This window comes from Alexandromys fortis, unplaced genomic scaffold (assembly GCF_014885135.2).
Source record: "Alexandromys fortis isolate MF-2015 unplaced genomic scaffold, M_Fortis_MF-2015_v1.1 scaffold_433, whole genome shotgun sequence".
Classification (NCBI taxonomy): domain Eukaryota; kingdom Metazoa; phylum Chordata; class Mammalia; order Rodentia; family Cricetidae; genus Alexandromys; species Alexandromys fortis.
Window position 1 is genome coordinate 17,671 of NW_026068300.1, and position 12,258 is coordinate 29,928.

Below are 12,258 nucleotides of genomic sequence, written 5' to 3' on the forward strand. Positions count from 1 at the left end.
CTCCTCCTGGGTGAGTCCCTTCTTTTTTTTTCTAGAGTTTTCAGCTGTGCTGTTAAGTCTCTAATGTGTGCTTTCTCCATTTTCTTTATGTGGGCACTTAGTGCTATGAACTTTCTTCTTAGCACTGTTTTCATAGTGTCCCATAGGTTTGGGTATGTTGTGTCTTTATTTTCATTGAATTCAAGAAAGACTTTAATTTCTTTATCTTTTTCTTCCTTGACTCAGGGGTGGTTCAGTAGTTGACTGTTCAGTTTCCATGAGTTTGTAGGCTTTCTGGTGGTAGAATTTTTGTTGAAGTCTAACTTTATTTCATAGTGATCAGATAGTACACAGGTGGTTACTACAATTCCTTTGTATCTATGGATGTTTGCTTTGTTACCAATTATGTGATCAATTTTTGAGAAGGTTCCATGAGATGCTGGGAAGAAGTTATATTCTTTTCTTTTTGGGTGGAATTCTATAGATACCTGTTAAGGCCACTTGGTTCATTACATCTGTTAGTTCTCTTTTTTTCTCTGTTAAGTTTCTGTCTGGTTCACCTGTCCATTGGTGACAGAGGAGTGTTGAAATCTCCTACTATTAGAGTGTGGGGTTTGATGTATGCTTTGAGTTCTAGTAATGTTTTTTTAACATATGTGGGTGCTTTTATATTTGGAGCATAGATATTCAGGATTGAGACTTCCTCCTGATGAAATGTTCCTGTTATGAGTATAAAGTATCCATCTCCATCTTTTCTGATTGATTTTAGTTTGAAATCAATTTTTTAAGATATTAATATAGCCACACCCTCTTGTTTCTTTGGGCCATTTGATTGGAAAACCTTTTCCCAACCCTTTACTCTGAGGTAGTGTCTGTCTTTGAGGTTGAGGTGTGTTTCTTGTAAACAGCAGAATGTCGGATCCTGTTTTCATATCCAATCTCTTAACTTGTGCTTTTTTATAGGTGAATTGAGTCCATTGATATTAAGTGATATTAGTGACCAGTTGTTGTTAGCTCAGGTTATTTTTTTGGTGGTAGAGTTTGTGTGTTTCCCTTCTTTGAGTTGTGCTGGTGGAAGATTGTCAGATACTTGTGTTATTATGGGTGTTGTTGGCTTCCTTGGTTTGTGGTATTCCTTCTAGTATTTTCTTTGAGACTGGGTTGGGGCTATGTATTGTTTAAATCTGTTTTTGTCCTGGAATATCTTGTTTTCTCCCATCAATGGTGAATGCAAGCTTTGCTGGGTATAGTAGTCTGGGCTTGCATCCATGGTCTCTTGGTGTCTGCAGCACATCTATTCAAGACCTTCTGACTTTCATGATTTCCATTGAGAAGTCAGGTGTAATTCTGATAGGTTTCCCTTTATATGTTACTTGACCTTTTTCCCTTGCAGCTCTTAATATTCTTTCCTTATTCTGTATGTTTTGTGTTTTTATTATTGTATGGCAAGAGGGTGTCTTTTATTTTATTTTTTGATCCAATCTATTTGGTGTTCTGTAAGCTTCTTTTACCTTCATAGGAATATCCTTCTTTAGGTTGGGAAAGCTTTCTTCTATAATTTTGTTCAATATATTTTCTGTGCCCTTGAGCTGGAGTTCTTCTCCTTCTTCTACCCCTATTATTCTTAGGTTTGGTCTTTTAGTAGCATCCCAGAATTCCTGGATGTTTTAGGTTAAGAATTTGTTGGATTTGATGTTTTCGTTGATCAATGAGTCTATTTCCTCCATAGTATCTTCAGTGCCTGAGATTCTTTCTTCTATCTCTTGTATTCTGTTGGTTATACTTGTCTCTGTACTCCCTGTTCATTTACCCAGATTTTCATATCCAGCCTTCCCTCAGTTTGTGTTTTCTTTATTGCCTTCATTTCGGTCTTCAAGTCTTGAAGTGCTTCCTTTACCTGTTTGATTGCTTTTTCTTGGTTTTATTGGGTATCTTTGAGGATTTATTAATTTCTTCCTACCTTTTGTTTGTCTTCTTTTCCATTTCTTTAAGGAAGTTTTCTGCTTCTGTTTAAAGGTCTTCATCATTTATATCAGGTTATGTTTTAAGTTATTTTCTTCTCCTTCTTCTGGTTTAGGATATTCAAGTCTTCCTGTTGCGTGTTTGCTAGATCATTGTTGCTTTTCAGGATGTTGTGGGAATTCTTGCACTGGTGCCTACCCTTCTCTTCCTTCAAATGAGGCCAGCAGAGTCTTGGCATCTTGATCCATTCTTTGCTGTGGCTCTTTAAGTACTTGGGAGTTTTTCTTGGTCTGCTCTCTCTTAGGTCTGCTCAGTAGTGATGCAGACTGTGTTGCAGGGTTCCACGGACCTTACAGGCAAAAAAAAACCTTAGTATTACTTTACGAATTTGCCTGTCATCCCTGTGCATGGTCCATGGTGATCTTCTCTGTATTATTCCAATTTCAGTGTATGTGTTGCTGAAGCAAGCACAATATTATTCTTTTTTTAAGAAAGAAATAAAAATTTTATACTTAAATTACAACAATACTAAATATATATTTTAAAACATCTTTTGGAAATATTTAGTATTTGTAAGGATATAAAACATCTTAAGTTCATAAAAGGTCTTATTATAATGCAATTTTGATAATAAGTAGCTTTAATAGACAACAAGTACTCAATTCATTTCCCAAAATTTCAGCTTCCTTCTCTGTCCTATTTGTATGTAAAATTCAGGCCACAGGCCTTATTTTTCTAGAGCTGCTACAAGATCTAGATACAGTTTGCCTGGCTACCAAACTCAGAAAACTGATAAACTCACAAAACAGATTTTTTTTAAATATACCTTACTTAATTAAATTCACTCTGACAACTGCTGTTAGAAATCATTTGCCTATGTCTCCTGGTAAATGAATAGGAAGAAAAATTATGTAAAGTTCAACTTTAAGTTGTGAGGATTAAAAAAAGTCTTAGGGTCTAAAAAGGTGTATTAATATGTATAAATGAAAGTTTTAAATGTCCAAGGATGTTGTTGTAGAAGGCTGCTTGTTTGTTTTTTTCCTGGCTGCTCAGCCCCAAAATAATCACACAGAAACTATATTATTTGCAATACTCTTTGGCCAATAGCTTAAGTGTATTTCTGGCTAACTCATATATCCTAAACTAACTCCTCTCTGTAGTGATGAGACGAGCAGGCTTACTTTTTGTCCCACCTGGCTTCCATATGGCTAGCTTTACACCCGAAATAACAACACATAAATTGTATTCTTTTAAACACTGCTTGGCCCATCAGCTCTAGCCTCTACTTGCCTAACTCTCACATCTTGCTTAACCCATATCTAATAATCTGTGTAGCTCCAAGAGGTGGTGGCTTACCAGGAAGATTCTAGTGTATGTCCATTTTGGGCTGGAGGTTCATCGTGTCTGCTAAGAGAGGAGAGGCATGGCGATTGCCTCACTTCCTCCCATCATTCTGTTCTGTTTACTCCGCCTACCTAATTTTCTGTCCTATCAAGGGCCAAGGCAGTTTCTTTATTAATCAATGAAATCAACTCAAAACAGATTGACAAATGACTTTCCCACATCACATCTTCATTAATCTGTGTATTGCAATGTCGCTGTGGCTTACTGGTAGTTTTGGCATGTCTGTCTCTGGCAGAGGCTCTGTGACCTTTTCTGACTCTGCCTTCTTTTTCTCAGCATTTAGTTTAGTTTTTCCCACCTAGCTCTGTTTTGCTCTGCTATAGGCCCAAAGCAGTTTCTTTATTAATCAATGACAATCACAGCATACAGAGGAGAATCTCACATCAGGATTGTGAAACTTGAATTGTAATAAGAAAGTGACTTAGGTACTTCAAAGCAAATTATTTATCACATGTTAATAGAATATGTAAATGTTAATTATAGAGGTCTGAGGACATCAAGACCTGGATTGTGAGGATCTAAAATGGTTGGGTTATTTTTTTGGCTGTTTTTTTTTTAATTGTAGTTTTTATTTTTTGGTGAAATGTAGAAATTTTAAAATGCTTAAACTGTGTTCATGGCACTTATGAAAAATGTTACACATGGCTTGTCAAATGTGGCATCTATCCATATATCATCCATCTATCATCTATCTATCTATCTATCTATCTATCTATCTATCTATCTATCTATCTTCTATATTTTGATGTTTCAAGAGTGTTTCCGCACTGGAACTTGCTTTGTAGTTCAGGCTGGCCTTGAACTCACAGAGATCTGCCTGCCTCTGCCTCCTGAGTATTGAGCCTGGTAGTTTATATAAATATTTCATGTTAGAAGTCTACTGGGGATCCTAAGGGATTTGCCATTGTGGAGTTTGAAACAAAAGATATAGGTGCTATGCATCTGTCTTACTTAGGGTTTCTATTGTGTTTTTCCAACTCTTTCATTGAGTGGCCTTTAAACCCAATCGGATATTTGTTTGTTACTCCCATATACTTTGTGCCACTATTGCACCAACCTTACAGGCAGGTCACTCTTATAGAAGGAAGGGTTTATAGCTAGCTTGGTATTTATGTTCCTCCTTTGACAGTATGGAAAGGACATTCTAGTACCATAAATACTAGTCCATATGAGCAAAGGCCCTAAGTAGATACTAAGTCAACTTCTCCATTTCAACAAGTTGTATACCTGTTGTTCTCAGCAATGAGGCCTTACTGTCAGTTTGTGAAAAGCCACCAAAAGTTATGGCAATAGCCTAGGTTCCTTGGGGGTTCCCATGTTACCCCTTTTGTCAAAAATCTTGATTAGATGTAACCGATTTTGAGTACTGTAAACTTCATTTGGTAATAAGAGAAGTCAATTGGGGGCTCTGTCTTCCCTATTATTTGTCAACTACATTTATATCATCATTATATATATATATATATGTATATGTATAAATAATGGGAAGCTTCTACTGCATTAGGTTTTCAGATGACCTCTCAAGTGTTTCTGAGTTTTAGCTGTCCCACACGATTCCCTTTGTCATTCTCCCCCTCCCTCTTCCTGTTTGATCCTCCCATTCCTGTCCCCTCCCCTCATCTGTCCATAACTATCTATTCTATTTCCCCTTTCTAGGGAAGTTCATCACTTCTTATTACCTTAATCTCTACCTAATCACTGTTTTATATACGCATTGTTTTTAAAGCTCACTTATCAATGACTTAATTGATAACATCTACATATAAATAAATAAGTACAATATTTGACTTTCTGGTCTGAGATACTGCACTGAGTTACTTCTAGTTCCTCCCATTTACCTATAAATTTGACTTTCTGGTCTGAGATACTGCACTGAGTTACTTCTAGTTCCTCCCATTTACCTATAAATTTTGTGATTTTATTTTTATAATGGCAGATAATATTCTGCTATCTAATTGTCTGATATTTTTCCTTATCCATTCATCTGTTGACAGGCATATAGGTTGTTTCAATTACTGACTACATTGAATAAAGCAGCAATAAACATGGACCAGCAAGGACTCTGTGGTAGAATAAAGCACCCTTTGGTTATAGGCCTAAGAGTGGTATATCTGAACCCTGAGGTAGATCATTTCCTGTTTCTATTATGAACTGCCCTACTGATTTCCATAATGGCTGTACAAGTTTATATTCCCACCAGCAATGGATTAGTATTCCACATCCTCATGAGCAAGAACTGTCATTTGTTTACTGACCTTAGCCATTCTGAATGATGTAAGGATATGGTAGTTTGAATGTAGTTGGCCGCTATAATCTCATAGGGAATGGCAATATTGGGAAGTGTGGCTTTGTTGGAGTAGGTATGACCTTCTTGGGGAAAGTGTGTCACTGTTCGGGCAGTCTTTGAGGTTTCCATTGATGAGGATACTACTGCTCAGTTTCTAAGTTGGCTTCCCATTGCTTGCAAGATGTAGCACTTTCAGCTACTCCTTCAGCACCACATCTGCCTTTATGCTTCCATGCTCCTGCCTTAATGGCAATGGACTGAAGCTCTGAAACTGTAAGGTGCTATCTCAATGGTATATTTTTCACTTATTGATTGGTTGATTTGGTCATGGTGTCTCTTCACAGGAATAAAAGTCCTAACTCAGTGGCACCAGAAACTGGGGTATTGCTGTGGTAGGCATGGTCATGCTTTTGTTTGGACTTTGGTACTTTGGGTTTGGAAAGCAAAAGAATACTTTAAGCAGTATCTAATGGGCCATTCAAGGAGGAGCATGGAAGACAGTGATACTGGACATGATTTGATGAACTGTAGTGATCAAGAGGTTTCAGAGGAGATTGTTATTATGTGGCCTAGAGACTGGTCTTGTGATACTTTGGTCAAGAAGTGGCTGCTCTTTCTTTTTTTCAAAGAGTAGGCCTGACGCTAAAGTGAAGGGTTTTGGATCAGTTCTGTTGGCAGAAGAAATCTCAAAAGAGTCTAGTATAGACTCTCTTATGTGGTTATCAGTAGTAACTCTAATGAAGATTCATAATGAAAAGGAGCAATCTAAGCAGAGTAAATTACAGAATATAAATTTTGAGGAGAAAAAGAGCACCAGAAAGTCGAAAGGAGCTAAAATCTGTGTTCACGTTGATAAATGGATTAAGAAATGGAATAAACTCAGCAGTGACCTCAGGGCAAAATCCCACCCAAGTAAGTTTCCAATTTGTGAAAAGTAACTAAAAGAAAAAGCTGAGAGCTTGGTGTGGTGTGCACATCTTTAAGCTCAGCACTGAGAAGGAAGAGGCTGATGAAGCTCTGAGTTTGAAGCCAACCTATTCTGCAAAGCAAGTTTCAGGAGAGTCAAGCTTAGGCAGCACAGGACAGAAAGCTGGTAAAAAAAAAAAAGTTATTGAATACTGGGGTCATGTTTCAGCCTCAATAGACAGCAGAACTTGGCAGCTTTGGCTATGTGGTCCTGGCCTTAGCGTTATGGATAGAAACAGGGTATAGAATTTACCCCTGTGCCGAAATAAAGCTGCTGAGACCAGGCATGTGTCAGGGGTGTCCCTGAATGGAGGCCTAGAGAGGCCATTGAGTGAATCTGTGAGGGATTGCCTTGGAGAAACCAAGAAATTAAAGAGATGCCAGAGTTGTAGGATACTGTTTTGTTATGTTGTGAGACTCCAGTCAATCACCAGAAGCCAGAATCCAATGGAAACACAACAGGGCATTTATTGAAGCAGATCTGAACATGGGCAGTGACTCCGCACTCAGGAGACAGTACAGTCCTGAGTATTCTAGAGTAGTGTTTATAGAGGGAAAAACCACAAGTAGGAGTCACAAGCTTTGGCATTACTCATAAGGTCTTGGGGTAGTTGATATTTAACCTGACTGGCTATGGGGAGCAGGGAAGTACACAGTTGAAGGGTAGGGTCGTAAAAAGTGCATCAGGCATGGTTAAGGCATGTGGTTAATAGTTGTCATCAGTCATACCCAGGGAGAAGTTCAATCTGTTTCAGGAAGTTGGGGTCATGGAGAGGGCATAAGAGGGGTGGTCTTAGTTTAGTTCAAATGTGGCCATCACAATACCTGTCAATAAGGGCTGTTAATAGGGAGTAGAACCAGTTCAAGAGAAAGAAGTGTGTTGCAATCAACAAGGCTGAAAGGAGTTGGAGAATTGCAAAGTGTTCTGACATCAGACATAGAGATGCAGTTTGGAGTTTGCCCAGCTGACTTTTGGTCTTTGTTTGGTCCAGTATTTCCTTGCTATGCTCCCTACCCTGCATTTTATATATGTTAGAAGTATGGGATCTACTTTATTTGAATTTTACAGGTGATTGATGTTAAGAGATTACATAAATCTTAGAAGATATTTTGAACTTTGGGCTTTTAAATATTGTTGAGACTGTGAAAGACTATGGGGACATTTGAAGTTGTACAAAAAGCATTTTTAATTATGATATTGTTGCAAGCTTATGGGTACCAGGGAGTAGAGAGTGGTAGTTTGCTTTCAATTAGCCCCCATATTCTCATAGTAAATGGTACAATTAGGAGATGTAGTTTTGTTGTAGAGGATATAGCCTTGTTGGAGGAAGTATGTCACTGTGGTAGTGGGCTTTGAGGTCCCCTATGCTCAAAATACTGACTAGTGTCTCAGTCAACTTCTGGTTGCCTACAGATATAGGACATTCAGCTGCTCCTCCAGCACCATATGTACCTGCATGATACCATGAAATCTCAAAGCAGTTTTGGTTTGTATTTCCAAGATGGCTAAGGATATTGAACATTTTAAAAAGTGTTTCTCAGCCATTTGAGTTTCCTCTTTGAGAATTCTGGTTAGAGCCCTACCCCAGTTTTAAATTAGGTGTTTTTGAGACAGGTTTTCTCTGTGTAAATAGCCCCGACTCTCCTGTAACTTGCTCTGTAGACCAGGCTGGCCTCAAAATCAGATCCATCTACCTCTGCCTCCCTAGTTCTGGGATTAAAGGTGTATGCCACCACTGCCCAACTTAGGTTGTTTTCTTGATGTCTAATTTTTTGAATTATTTATATATTGCTGGTGCCAGATCAGAGGAACAGCTGATGCCAACTGCAGTTGGGGATGTTGACCCATCAGTAGCAAAGCACTGATGGGTGAATCTCGGATAGGCGAGGCCCCTAGGGTTTTGGCCCCAGAATGTTTCTTGTTATTTCTGTGTCTTTACATATTTGCTGCTGCCATTTTTCTCTGGCATTTGGCATGGTGGGGGGGAGATCACCATTGCCTTTAATGTAGTGTGATTATCTTATTGAAATATCCCATTCTACTGAACATTTTTTTACCTATTGATTATATGAAGATGATTTCCTCTTAAGCTGTACTGCCTCTGATAAAGCAGGGGTTTCAGAGGATAGAAAATAAGAACAAGGAAGTGTCACACAACTGGGAGTTATGAGTTTCTCTTGACAAGATGGATACACTATATAAACTGAGAAACAATTTAGTCCCAGAAGATAGGCTAACTCAAGTTCTTTTCATTTAAATGTTGGAAAGCATGTTCATAGGTTTGGGTATGCATCATAGATAAAACAAAGTTTTAAATAATGACTTAACGTTAGGTTAAGATGTTTTTGCCAATTGCTTTGGAAACCATTTTTTACTTTTAATAGCTGAGCGAGGGCTTGTTGAGGTCAGGAAGCAGGAACAATGGTAGCCTGGCCACTACTGCTGCCATGACTTTTTTACTATGATGTGTTGGTGATGATTAATTCCTTTTACCTATTTCTATCCTCAGTTTCCTGCTATGATTTAATAAAAATAAACTGTTGATGAGTGGGTATCCACCCTGAGGACTTATAGAATAATTGATTTCCAACACAAAGCCTTAGATTTATGATTCTCTTAAGACTTTTTTTTTTTCGAGACATGGTTTCTCTGTAGCTTTTGGAGCCTGTCCTGGAACTAGCTCTTGTAAACAGGCTGGCCTAGAACTGAGATCTGCCTGCACCTGCCTCCCGAGTGCTAGGATTAAAGGCGTGCACCACCACCACTCGGCAAGACTTTTTATAAAATTACCTTTTAAGGTAAATAATGAAGTGATTGATCCTTTCCTTGGAACCACAATATGACCTGTCAGTAAAAGAACTGACTGAGAAGAGTTTGCTTGTCTACACGTTGTTAATCTCTAACAAGTTGCTTGGGTATAAATGTATGTGGGTTCTTGGGACAAGTGATTTTTCATCTGTAATATATATTTAGTCATGTAATCAGTGTGGAAAACATGCTGTTTTTTATTTGTAGTCATTCACTTGAAAAGTAGAAGGTAACTACATGTAATTTTTATATTACTTGAAAATTTTTGTTGGAGTATATAAGGTGCAAGAAAAAATATAGACACAAGAGACAGAAAACAACAGGAAAGATGTAGAAGGAAACATTGAAGGAAGGTCAAGATAGACAGGAGGGAAACATAATATAAGAGGGGCTGGAGAGATGGCTCAGCGGTTAAGAGCAATGCCTGCTCTTCCAAAGGTCCTGAGTTCAATTCCCAGCAACCACATGGTGGCTCACAACCATCTGTAATGAGGTCTGTGCCCTCTTCTGGCCTGCAGGCACACAGACAGAATATTGTATACATAATAAATAAATATTAAAAAAAGAATATAGGAGAACAAGCAACAAAAATAATAAAAAGAACTAAGCTTTGTCCTTCAGAAAAGTCCTTGTGTGTCTATTCAGGAGTTTGCCTACTTTGCATCTCCTCTTCTGTTTCTCTGACTGGCTGAAGGCATGCCACCCTAGGTGAGATTCTGAAATGTTGATGTGTGTGTGTGTGTGTGTGTGTGTGTGCGTGTGTGTTTTGCTTTGTCAATGCCACTAGAAAGCTAAGTTTTACTCCCTCGTATAAAAAAGACAAGTTGAGAAATTAGTTTGCCAACTCTGTGGATCCCCCTCAGCCCCTGAGCTGCTAAAGACTGGTCTTCATGGCAGCAATATTATGAGTATTAGCCTTTGTAATGGTTTGAAAGATGGCCCAGAAAAAGAACAGCACTATTAGGAGGTATGGCTTTATTGGATTAGGTTTAGCCTTCTTGGAGGAAGTGTGTCATTGTGGGTATGGAATTTGAGGTCTACTATGTTCCAAGTACTCATAGGGTCACAGTTCACTTCCTGTTGTCACTGATCGATGCAGACAACACCATGTTTCTCACCATAATGTATTAAACCTCTGTAATGAAAGTCACCACTTGGATTAAATATTTTCCTTTATAAGAGCTGCCATGGTCATAGTATTTCTTCACAGCAATAGAAATCCTAAGACAGCCCCTCTGTCCAATGAGGGGTTGGTTAAAATCTTTTCCCATACTGTACTCTGTCTCCTTTCTGAATGATGGTGTCCTTTGCCATATAGGAGCTAATCAGTTTCTTGAGATACAATTTATTAATTCTTGGTTTTAGTGCCTGTGCTATCCATGTTCTGCTCATATATACAGCCATCTTCCCCATGCCAATGAGATCAAGGCTATTCCCCACTTTCTTTTCTATCAGGTTCAATGTATCTGGCCTTATTTTAAGGTTATTGATCCAGGCAGGGTGATAAATATGGACCTATTTGGATTCTTCTACATGCAGTCATCAATTTTGACCAGCACCATTTGTTGAAAAAAATGTATCTTTTATAGAAAAAAAAAACACCAAAATTTTTACACGCATCGAAACTACTTCAATATCTTGATATTTTGAATGTTTCTGAAGTAAACATGGGTGAGCAAATTTCTCTGTGCTATGCTGACTTATATACCTTCATAAGCAGCTCTTGCCACCACTTTCTCTCTCCAGTTTCCCAATCCACTTCTGACTCTGGCTCAGTCTGCCTTCAACATAGCTCTTCTCCCTCTCCCAGGCTGCCATGGACCTGCTCTTCACCACCACCATCAGCTTAAATCAGAGCTGGATATAACAGAAACATCAATGTGAAGTGAAAAATGAAACACTCAGTAAGTCTAATAGTAACTCAAGTTTGTGTTTTCATTTCTTTGAGTGATCAAATTCCCATCTTATCATCAAGCCCTGATGTTTGTTTCTCCCTCTTGTATCTTGGTGATTAAATTCTCGGCACTCACATGTGCACCAAGATTCACTCTCTGCCCAGTCAGTATCCATACTACATGATGTACTATTTCAGTTCACATTTCAACAAACAGCAATACTGAGAACACCTTAATGTTAATAAACAATGTTTCCATTAGCTGGCTACTAAATCCCTGAACCATTTATGTAATGGTATGGCTAAATACACTGCAACACATTTCTTGGCCTAAGTCTAAAATGTCTGAATCTATTTTTAATATCAATATTCTAATATAGTGCTTCAGAGTTGGAATAAGTACTTCCCCATCTTTTCTCAGTACTTCAAAATGATCTTCAGGCACATTTCTGAGGATTTCTAAGGCATACACGAGCATGTACACATTGTCTTCTTCACAGGTCATCTGTTTCATAATTTACTCATATTTGTATGGATCAACTTACACATGAAATGAAACTGGAAGTAAGTCTTTATTAAAGCCATTTTCATGAGATTAATTTCATGATGAATTTTCTGGTATATCTACATTATGGTTACTGAAAAGCCTTAACAAAAAGTTGAAATTGAATTGTTTAGGGATGGCTTGTAGACTAGAATTTCTAAGGTAAAAGAGGAAACAAGGATACAATGATGCTCAATATTTGCTCATGGGCACCAGTGTTCAGAGGTTCATTGGAGCATAACTGAATCACAGGGTCTAAGCATTTAGAGGCATGCATAGACACAGCCCATTTTGTAATGTCTCTGACAGTTTTATAGGCATAGTTTCATTTGCCCCTTTGGAAACTGCTCTCTCTTCTCCCTGAAAGCAAAGAAAGCAGCCTCCTCTCTGAGGCTCCATAAGCCTATGTGTTC

At 38.2% G+C, this 12,258-nt stretch overlaps 1 non-coding gene across 1 annotated transcript; it reads right to left on the reverse strand.

The window, feature by feature from the left end:
• Positions 1-2,305: 2,305 nt before the first annotated feature.
• Positions 2,306-2,412, reverse strand: LOC126495006 (U6 spliceosomal RNA). Its single transcript, XR_007590099.1, has one exon. It is a non-coding gene; the product is annotated as a U6 spliceosomal RNA (small nuclear RNA).
• Positions 2,413-12,258: the final 9,846 nt, after the last annotated feature.